The 11,498-nt window shown below is 42.2% G+C and overlaps 1 protein-coding gene across 4 annotated transcripts in view; it reads left to right on the top strand.

Moving 5' to 3' along the window:
• Positions 1–809: 809 nt before the first annotated feature.
• The window catches only part of Osbpl1a (oxysterol binding protein like 1A), a 262,262-nt gene continuing 251,573 nt past the window's right edge, over positions 810–11,498 (top strand). For 3 of the 4 annotated variants that reach the window (XM_029570706.1, XM_029570705.1, XM_008847619.3), the window contains exon 1: positions 810–931. The gene's annotated coding sequence lies outside the window, so the exon portion shown is untranslated. Of the gene's footprint in view, positions 932–1,063; positions 1,081–11,498 lie in introns of those variants that run through there. The other variant, XM_029570704.1, reaches the window with a different exon arrangement.

Here is an 11,498-nt window from a genome sequence, read left to right as displayed (position 1 = left end):
TGTATCACACCCAGTTTAATGAGCAACTTGTGTGTAACAGGTTCTCAGTACAGGTTTCTAGACTTGACTGGTGTTAAAGAACTACAGGTCCTTTTAAAATGATGCTTGTTAATTCTTTTTTTATTGCAACAGAAAGTTTATTTTCAAAATATTAAAAGTAGAAAAATTAATGTGTAATTTCCTGTCTTTTGAGTTATGCATACATCTTTCTCAAAAAGTTGTAATTATGAGTTTGAGCCTTGACATTATAGGGTCTGTGGTAACTCTACACCAATCGGTCACTCTACCATGAAAAGGTGGACTGTTTATGAAAGATTTAGTGGGGGAAAAGCAAAGGGAAATTTGTAAATTCTTAATTCTATGCATCCTTCAAGCATACCTATATTCTAACCGTTACACCCATATGACATTTTACCGTCGTCTTTAGACGCGTGAAAAGAAAAAGGTGCAGCTAATTTAGTTCAATTAAGTTCACCTGGGTCGAGTCACGACCAAAGCAAAATTAAAAAAAAAATCTGGACTTCTGGGTGATGTCTAATATCCAGTCTGCACAGCACTAACCTACAGTATGTAGCTCAGGCTCGATCCTTCCCAGGTCGGATCCCCTGCTTCTTTAGCCTCGGGGCGTGGGTGGGAGGGGCGCGCAGGTACGGTCCTTGCGGATGCCGAGGACCAAGCCCGCATTCCCCCAACCAGGTCCTCTCCAGACTGTTACGGGCCGGGCCGTAGTCAAGGGGGCGTGACCAGAGGGCGTGCCGTCTAGGGGCGTGACCCGCGCTGGTCACGTGCCTGTCGGGAGCCAACAAGCCTGGTGGGCCGGCGTTCCTCCAAAGCCGCGCTACCTTCGGTTCCGCTGAGCTGAGACCGCGGCGCGTCTCTGGACTAGGTCGGGACGCCGAGCCTGTGAAGACGCCGCCTCGGGAGCTCCCAGGTGTGGCGGGCTCGGTGTTGGGGCGCCCGGGGCTCGGGGCTGGGGTTCCGGCCTGTCGTCCAGGCCGTCCCGGCACCACGGGAACTTGGTTTGGAAAGTCTCCAGAGCCCCTCCGCGCTGTCCGCCGCGCGCCCGCCTCACCTGCTCCGGTGCGCGTCCTAACTTGTTTCCTCCCCGCCCGGCCGTTGATTGACAGTGGGAGTCACGCGTCGCCCATGTGACCACTGTGCCTCTTTCCGCCTGGCGGATTCTCCTACGCGGACGGAAAAGGGAAGGGAATTTAGCCGAATGACCGCAGCTGCTGAGCGGAAACCCGGAGGGCCGCTCTCCTTCCCCATTCTCTGCTCTGTGACCGCAGGAGGCGTTGGGTGGGCTTTCTGCTTGGACTCTGCAGGTGTCAGGGTGGCTTGAAGAAGCTGGAATTGTGGCGTTCAGTTGCCTGAATATTGCAGATGTAGCCATTCAGTTTGTGAGGATGGTCGATTACAGAATTAGATAGCTTTGCAGTCAGTAATGAATCTAGAAGATTCATCGTGGATATAGAGTTTGGAATATCCCCACCTCTTAGCATTTGGGAAGTTTTCAAGTTGAGGGCCATCAGTGTTCGCTTGTTAACCCTGTGATTTTTTTTTTTTTTCTCTCCTTCCCCTTTGGTTGATAACTTCTGAATCTCTCAGCTGAAATTGTAATGGTCTGTTACTACGGAATGGCTACAAACGCCACCCTCTTTAATCCCCTAATTCTGAGCTGCTAGGTGGGCTCCACGTACAACCTACAGGGAGAAAGCTGAGAGTAGAACTCATTTTTCAAAACTTATCTTTCTTTTGACCCTGGCACAGTAAACTCCCACAGCGCTCAGCAGCTGGTAATCAAAATAAGAGCGGTTAGAAATTGACTTACTGGAAATAGCTGTATCTCAATGTAGGGTTCTTAGAAGTCTTTTATCTGGTGCCACTGTTAAGTGTTCATTGTGCATCAACAGAAATGTAAGGCAGCTGGCTAATCCTGTCCCCGGAGGCTACTCTTGTTTGCAGGTATTATTAACGGTGCTTACACCCTTCACATCAACTGGGCAGCAGTCTCAAGTTCTCCTTCCCCTGGATTCCATTAAGGGAACCGTTACTGTTATAGAAGAACAACCTAATAAAAGAACAGTCTCTTTTGAGGGATAACATAGTGCAGTGTCTATTTAAATGTTAAATTTTCTCTCAACAGATAGCTGTGCGTTTCATCACAGTGCTTTTTAGTTGGAACTCTGTTGTGGTAATCTTTGTTTTTTGTCTCATTAGCCCAGGCTGGCCATTCTCCTGCCTTGCCTCCTGAGTGTTGGGATTCTGATTGCACACTATTTCACCAGGCCTGTTGTGGCATTTTCTTATCTGTTGACATAAGAAGCTGTGCTTCATAAGCACTCTCTGAAAAAGGTGAAATCAAGTGGTGAAATACAGAGAAGATAGCCCCTGCTTGTGAGAAGTTTGAATTGTTTAAATGGAACTTTGTCATTGCTTTTCTATGTGTTGATTGGATTTGTGAATTCTTTGCATTCCTAGAAATAGAAGGTTTAAACACCAGTGTAGTTTTAATCTAATGATTCATTAATGAAGTTTCAGAAAAGATACTGAGAAGGCTGGGGAGATGGCTTGGACATGACTTGCTGTACAAGTGTGAGGACTCGAGTTCGGGTCACTGGAAACTGTAAAGCCAGGTGCCTTAGTATGCCTGTACTCTAATCCAGTGCTGCTGGAGCAAGATGGGAGGTGGAGGCCAGAGAATCCCTGAAGGCTTCCGGTCCAAGGCTAGCTAGCTGGTGTATGCAGTCCTGAACAGGACACCCTTTCTTAAGCAAGGTGAAGGTCAAGATCCATACCCAAAGTTTTCCTGTGATCTCCACACGTGCTGCATGCATGAACATGCACACACATAGCAAAAACACAGATTATGAAAAGGTGTGTCTTACATTGTGTCTGTACTATGATTCCTGGTGCCATGGTTTTTGCCTTCATTGGTCTTGATCACTAGACTTAGGGAGGTTTTCCTCATTTTGTTTCTTTCCCCAGTTATGTAGTGGTACTATCAGTATTAAGGAGCTGTAGGAGAGAAAGGATAATGAATAGGGAATTTACCAGGCTCCTCCCTGTTCCCTTGTTCATGAACTTGCAAATAAGAAATTCCTATATAGTGAAAGTAGTCCTTACTGTACACTTCCCTATCATGTGTCAGTGGAAAGTAAGCCACATGTGTGCTTTGTGTTTAGTTTTCCTTTAAGAGTAGGCATGAAGGCCCAAGCCTATAGTCCTAACTACTCAAGAGGCTGAAGCAGGAGGATCCCTTGGGCCCAGGAACTGGAGGCCAACCTGGGCAACATAGTCAGACTCTTGTCTCAGAAGAAAAAAAAAAAATCCCTTTAAAAAGAAATTTCTATAATGCACAGGTGTGATGTATCAGCATTATAATGTGATTTTAATTTGGTTTGCAAGATAATTTTCAAGTATGAAGTCAAGTGGGAGAAACTTAAAATCATTTTGTCCAAGGTTTCAAGACATTTTATTGTGAAAAGGTAAAATCCCATCAACTTCCTTGTTAGTATTTTTATTACTAAAACATTTATCTAGTTTGAGACTTGTCCACCCTTTGCTTCTGTAGATGCTTTCCAGAATCTCTCAAGTTGAAATTGAAGTCAGAAGTGCATCTAAGGGTTCCTTCTTGATTATTGAAGCAAATAAAAATACAGTTTTAAGCAGTTTGATAAAGAAAAGCCATGACGCCTGTTTAATTTTCATCAAACAAATGGAATACCGATTAAGTGGGTAGTTGCTCTTTTATTGTCTGTGTGTATTCAAGTGCATGAGTTCTGACTAATACGCAGGAGGTGATGTAAATGTTAATTATGTGAACAGCAACTTGCTGTAGCTTTGATTTCTGTGGTTTGCAGACTGTCATGTGATATAAGCATGGCAGACTTATTTTTCCTTCAGTAAAGCTCATGGGGCTGGAGAAATGGCTGAGCAGTTAAGAGCACTATCTGCTTTCCCAAAGGAACTGGGTTCTGTTACCAGCACCCACATGACGGGTAACAATAATTCCAGTTCCAGGGAATCCGATGTCCTCTTCTGGTCTCCATGCATATTGCATGCACACGGTGCATTTACATACATGCAGGCAAAGAACTCATACACATAAAATAAAATAAAAATAATGCTCATTATCAGGGCATAGCCTTCTTGAGGAAGTTAGAGGAAAAATTTTCACCAAGTGAAGAGTTAAGCTATTTAAACTTTATTTTATAACTTAAAACAGCGCTAGAGTGCTTCCTGAAACAGGTCTTATGACTGTTTTCTTAAATGGACAAGTTTTATATATTTTCAGTTAATAAAGCTTGAAATTTAGATTCATCTTTAGTGCTCACACAGGAACAATGACTAGAGTTAGTGGCTTTTAATTTCAGTTACTGACTTGAAATTTATGAAATGAATTGCAGTATTTGGCCCCTTGATTAGACTTTCTAGACTGTCATTGTGGACCTGCTGTCAAAGTTTGCAAGTAACTTTGATTTTGTGAGTTTTGGTTTTCTCAACTCCAAAATTAGGGTTAGATTAACTGAACCTGTTTATTGGTGTTGAATTTCTAAAACAAAAATGCATTTAATTGTTTAGATCATTGCAAATGTTGCCGTAACTGTGTGTGAAAGCTTATAGATTGCTTAGGAAATAAGATTTAGGACAAAAATTCTTACCCTTCCCATACTTTTTACATTATGACTTTAATTTTCTATCCTTTCTTTGCATTAAAAGAATTTAACGTGTGGAAAAATATCATTAAGCATCTAACCAGTTTGGAATGCAGAGTTAAGTACAGTTTTCTTAGAATGCCTTTTAAGATTTAGCTCATAAACATTTATTTAGAAGGTATTTAATTTCCCTTCTCTTCAGATTCCTACTATACTGTGTATTTAAAATATATTGTTAATGTATGCCAAGCATAAAACCAATATCTGCCAATTATTTTTTCTTTGTGATGCTGGAAGTCAAATCTGGAGACTTAACAGTTTCTAGGCAAGTGCTCTGCTTGTAATCATAACATCTTACAGTGTTAATGATTTTTTTTTTTTTGGATAAGGAGGCTCTTTCATCTGTAGAACTTTCTCATCCTCTAACCTGATCCTCTACATCCATTGAACAGTTCATTTGTTGCTCTCTCTTAGCTACTGGCAACTATTAACTATTTTAAAAAACTTTTTGATTTATTTTTATTTTATGTATATGAGTGTTTTGCCTGCATGTATGTAAATGCACCTGTGAGTGCAGTGCCCACAGGGCCAGGAGAGGGCATCAGATATCCTGGAACTGGAGTTAAGGACATTTAGCTACCATGTGGGTTCTGGGAATTGATCCTAGATCCTCTGCAAGAGCAGCCAGTGATCTTAACCATGGAACCAGCCATCTCTCCAGCCTTAGTCTATCTTTGTTTTGAGACAGGGTCTCTCTGTCCCCCCAGCTGGCCTGGAACTACCTACAGTAGACCAGACTGACCTTGATCCCACAGAGATCCACCAGTCTCTGCCTTGGGAGTGCTGGATTAAAGGCACGTGCCACCATACCTGGCATTAGTATATACTTTTAATTATTTTAAAATTTATTTTTGCCGGGCATGATGGCGCACGCCTTTAATCCCAGCACTTGGGAGGCAGAGGCAGGCAGATCCCTGTGAGTTCGAGGCCAGCCTGGTCTACATAGTGAGTTCCAGGACAGCTGGGGCTACAGGGAGACCCTGTCTCAAAAAGACAAAAACAAAAAACAAAACAAAACTTTATTTTTATTTTATGTGTATGAGTGGTATGCCTGTGTGTAAGGGCATAGTGCCCAAGGAGGGCAGAAGAGGGCATCAGATCCCCTGGAACTGGAGTTTTGGATGGTTGTTAGCTGCCATGTGGTTGCTGGGATTCAAACCCGGGTCTTCTGCAAGAATAGCCAGTACTGTTAATTGCTGAGCCATCTCTGCAGTCTCTAGTATATCTATTTAAAAACTTTATTTACTTTTGGAGACAGGGTCCACACTCCTTATGTGTAACTCCAACTTGTGATTCTCCTGCTTCAGCCTTCTGAGTGCTGGGATTACAGGTGTGCATCACTGCATATAACTCTACTTTCTGTCTCCGAATTTGACTACTCTAGTCCTAGTGTAAGTGGAATCATACAATACTTGCTGGTTTGTGTCTGACTTGTTATACTTAGCATAATGTGTTGAAGGTTCACCTGTGTTACAGCATGTCCCAGAAATTTTTTTTTTTTTTTTGTCTTTTTGAGACAGTCTCCCTGTAGCCCCAGCTGATGTGGAAAACTCTGTGTAGACTAGGCTGACCTGGAACTCAGACATCCACCTGCCTCTGCCTCCCAAGTGCTGGGATTAAAGGCATGTGCCACCATGCCTGGCTCCAGAAAATCTTTTTAAAAATTTATTATTTTACCATGCATATAAGTGCTTAGCCTGCATATATGTTTATGTACCACATGTGTTTGGTTCCCACAGAGGCCAGAAGACAGTGTCTGGTCCTTTAGAACTAGAGTTACAGATGGCTGTGAGCTGCCATGTGGATGCTGGGAGCTATACTCTGGCCTTCTGTAAGAGTAGCAAGTGTTCTTAATTGCTGAGCCATCTCCCCAGCTCCCAGAAGATAGTTTTAAAAAAAACTTAGTATTTTTATGTGTATGAGTGTATTGCCTGCATGTATGTAAGTGTACTCATGTCATGGCAGTGCCTGCAGAGGTCAGAAGAGAGTGTCAAGATGCCTTGGAATTGGAGTTACAGACAGTTGTTAACTGCCATGTGGATGCTGGGAAGCAAACCCAGGTCCTCCGCAAGAGCAAACAGTTCTCTTAACCTCTGAGTCAGAGAATCTGCTCAGTCCCCCAGAGAATCTTTTTAAAGGCTAAGTATATTCTGTATTTACCACATTTTGTTTTCCCATTTGTCTGCCAGTGAGCATTTAGATGGCTTCAACTGTTTAGATATTCTGAATAATACTGCTATGTACATCTGTATACAAGTGCTTGTCAAATTCCCTTCTTTTGAAGGGGCTAGACCATTTGGTAATTCTATGTTTAATTTTTGAGGAACCATCATACTTAGGTTTTATGATGTATAATTAAATGTTATGTTTTGAGTTATTTTGGCATGGATACATTTGACTTTTCACTTAAGATTTATTATTTTTTATATGAATGAGTGTTTTTCTTGCCTGTAAGTATACCACATGAGTGCAGTGCCTATGGAGACCAGATGAGGTTTAGTCAGAGCCACTGGAACTGGAGTTACTGGTTCTTGTTAGCCTCCATGTGGGTGCTAGGAACCAAACCTGTGACCTGTGCAAGAGCAGCGAGAGCTCTTTACTGTTGTGCCATCTCTCCAACCCTTAACTTTTCTTTCTTTCTTTCTCTCTCTCTCTCTCTCTCTCTCTCTCTCTCTCTCTCTCTTTTTTTCCTTCTTCTCTTTTTATGAGACAGGGTCTCACTATGTAGCCCTGACTGTCCTGGAACTCAGAGATCTGCCTCCATCTGCTTCCCAAGTTCTGGGACTAAAGATGTGTACCACCACAGCTGGCGACTTTCACTTTCAAATGATCTGTTGAAAACTATTCCTAGCTGGGCATAGTGGAACTAGATAGAGTATGAGGCAGGAGGGTCATAGGTTCCAGGCCAGCCTGGGCTACAGAATAACTTACACCTTGGCTGTGTGAGGCTGTTTCAGAACAGCAGCAAACAACATAAAAAAAAAAAAAATCTATGCAATAAGATACATTGTTAAATATACTACATTTTGTGTTCTAGTAAATTTGCGCTGATTAACTTTGCTTTTTCTAGGCGTTTTATACTTTTAATATGTAAAAGTCTTTAATTCTGGAATTTTAAAAAGTAGCTATTTAAATAATAAAAGAATAGACCCCAGACCAAATGTTACAAGTCACAATTACCCTTTAAGCTGAAAATTTTAGGATCTTTGTTGAGATGTCTGAATTGTTGGTACTTAAAATTTACTAAATTAAGTGAGGACTTAGTAGCACAAACTATGGTCACCAGTCTAATTTTCAATATTTAAAAGACAAGATATAAATTCACTTTCTACAAAAAGAAATAAAAATTAGAAGGCTTTACCAGGCATAGTGGCGCATGCCTTTAATCCCAGCACTTGGGAGGCAGAGGCAGGTGGATCTCTGTGAGTTCAAGGCCAGCCTGGTCTACATAGTGAGTTTCAGGCCAGCTGGGTCTACAGGGAGACCCTGTCTCAAAAAGACCAGGAAAAAAAAAATTGGAAGGCTCCTAAGGTGGCCTTAAGAAGATGGGCTTGGCAGATAAAAAGCATGGCAGAAATACTGGAGTCTCCTAGTTTAGAAGCTCACATTTAACTAGTTGATAACTTAAAAAAATTTTTGTTTTCTGACTATGAGTGTACTGCCTGCATGTATGTAAGTGCACCATGACTTGCAATGTCCATGGAGTTCAGAAGAAGGTGTAGGATCCCTTGGAACTGGAGTTATGGACGGTTGTTACTTGCCATGTGGGTGCTGGGAATTGAACTTGGGTCATCTGCAAGAGCAGCCAGTGCTCTTAACCACTGAGCCATCATTCTAGCCCCTTGTTGATAACTCTTTCATGGCTATTCAGATCATAGAAATCTAAAATTTGGACTGGTGAGATGGATGGGTGGGTGAAGGTACCTGCCCTGAAAGCCTGGAGACTTGTGTTTGAGCCCCAGAACTCAAAGGTGGAACGAGAGGACCAACTCCACACCTGTCTTCTGACTTCCACGTGGGTGCTGTGGCAGGTGAGTGCCACACCCCATCATACACATGCACACAATAAGTTAAAGAATAAATCTAAAAGTAATGAAGTGGAGCTTAGAGTTGTGTGAATCTGAAAAGAGCAGCTGAAAGCTGTCCTCAGAATGAGATCATGAAAATACGTTCACTGCTAGAACGTGGCACAGATCCATTCTGACCAGCTGCGCCTAGGGACAACTTGTATGTTCCCTTGTCTCGAACATCAGACAAAATGCTTTTCTGTAACAAGCTTTCATGAGCTCCAAGAATATTTATAAAAAAACCTCTTCACAACGTGAATTTGGATGATCTTTTGATTCAGAAAAAACAATTTCTTTTATATTTTCTAAAGGTTAACATTTACAGAAATTAAATACTGTTTATGGTGTATGGTGTGTGTGTATGTGCATGTGGGTGCACATGCATGTGTGCACATGTATGTGGAGCCCAAAGGTCGTATCTGGTGTCTTCCTTGATTACTCTCCACCTTAGTTTTTTAATATTTTATTTTTATTTTGTGTATCGAGTGTATTACCTGCACCCATGTCATGCAATGTCCACGGAGGTCAGAAGAGGGTGTCGAATCCCTTGGAACTGGAATTAAGGACAGTTGTTAGCTGCCATGTGGGTGTTGGGAATTGAACCTGGGTCCACTGCAAGAACAGCCATCTGTTCTTAACTGCTGAGCCATCTCTCCAGTCCTCTACCTTATGTTTTGTTTCAGATAGTCTTTCTCTGAACCTTGAACTTGCTGATTTGTCTAGACTGGCTGGCTAGGGAGCTCTAGGGATCCAGCTGTGCTGGGTTGCAGACTCAGGCTGCAGCACTGGGCTTTTATGTGGGTACTGGAAATCTGAACTCAGTTCTTCATGCTTGGGTAGTAAGCGTTTTTCTGACTGAATCATCTCCTCAGCCCTTAAATACTTTACAGTATTTAAATTACAGAAGTATCAGATTAAGCAAACAGTAATTACAGTCCTAAAACTCCTGGAATATGTAGTTTTAAAATATTCTTTTGTCGACATGATTTTGGTTTTCCTTTGGCATATTAGAAAGAAACTTAGTTTTAGGTCACTAGATGAAACTGTTCACCCACAAAGCATTGCCTCTGGATCTTCCCATGGGGAGATCCGACTGCTTGTTTTTGGAGAGTAGTTTCCTTCTGTGCATCTGACCAACTGATTGTCTACTGTGTTCTAGGTACAGTGTTAGATACCAGAAACATAATGGGGCATAATAGATGTGAGCTTTTGTTAAACTCAACTCTATATTCAGTGTAGGGACATAGGGTGAGAGAAATGACCCAAGAAGACCTACAGGCTGACAGGGCCAGTGTAAAATGCTGTGTGGTTTTCTAACGTGAGATTGGGATTGAGAGGGCCAGTGAGACCTCATTCTAGAAATGTAGACAGCAGCAGTTTCTTTATACATTGTGTTCTCTACAACAGTTCAGGTTCTCCCAGTGTAAGGCCTGGGGGTTGTCAGTGGAATGTTACTGAAGTTTAGAGAAAGGCCTAAAATGTAGTGAATCTTAAGTATCTACTGATTCATAAAGCTGTGTGTGTTAGCGCAGGGAAGAGGATGCTGGCCTGTTGGTGACAGGGAGACCTCTGTGGTTTCTTGCAAATGTCATGCTACATGTGTGCACAGCTTCCTTTTTCTTGAATACCAAGGCTTTCCTCACTCCTCACTTTGTCCCCACAACCTAGAAACAACCTAGGTGGCTAATATCCTAAATGAGGCCCTCCTCATCTCTTTAGAATGAACTTATGTTAAAGGAGTTTGGAGTTTGCTGTGTTCTTTTGATTATTTCGCTTAGCCAACTGCCTCTGCATTCTTCCCTCCTCTCCCTCCTTATTCTTTAATGACCATTTATATGCTGATAACTCCCTCTGTTTAGGTTCTTTTTTTTTTTGCTTGGCACTGGGGGTTGAACACAGCGCTGTCCACATGTTAAGCACAAGCTGTCCCTGCATGTATGTAAGTGCACCTGTGCAATGCCCTTGGAGGCTAAGAAAAGGACATTGGATGCCCTGGAACTGGAGTTATAGATGGCTGGCAGCTGCCATATTGGTGCTGGGAACTGAACCTGGGTCCTCTGCAAGAACAGCCAGTGCTCTTTTTTTTCAATTAAAAAAAAAGTTTTAATATTTTATTATTTTTTAACAGAGCATAGGGTAGGAGTTTATTTACAGAAGAGTGGGCACCCCACATTTATGGATGTGCCGTAAAGTCTACACTCAAATACAGTCTGTGACCACCCAACAGCCACAGAAAATGGTGAGAGAGGCACCTTTTGGTGTTCTCGGCTTACATATCCTTTGCCCCTCTCCCCACATACAGCTAAGGTTGACTGATTGTATGGAAGGGGTAACTGACCCCCCCCCCCTGACTCCTTGATGAAGTGGGAAGGAGGTGTGACTATAGCTTGCTGGCATAGCGGTAGAAGGATATTTCTAGTTAACACTCCACCCTTCCTCTGGCTCTTGTATTCTTTCCGCCAACCTCTTTCACGAAAGTCCCTGAGCCTTGGAGGGTGTCATTATGGGATGATCTTCCTCCCATTGTGGCAAGGCACTGAACTTTCAGGTCTCTGCATCATATTAGAACAGCCAGTGCTCTTAACTACTGAGCCATCTCTCCACCAACCACAACATTTTATTTTATTATTTATTTATATTTAAATTTATTTAATAACCACATAATTAGAAGAAGCATTTCATTACAACAGCATTGACATATTCAATAACAATT

The sequence above is a fragment of the Nannospalax galili genome, unplaced genomic scaffold (genome assembly GCF_000622305.1).
Source record: "Nannospalax galili isolate Female #2095 unplaced genomic scaffold, S.galili_v1.0 scaffold162, whole genome shotgun sequence".
In the NCBI taxonomy this organism is placed as follows: domain Eukaryota; kingdom Metazoa; phylum Chordata; class Mammalia; order Rodentia; family Spalacidae; genus Nannospalax; species Nannospalax galili.
This window is presented reverse-complemented; position numbering and strand designations above follow the sequence as displayed.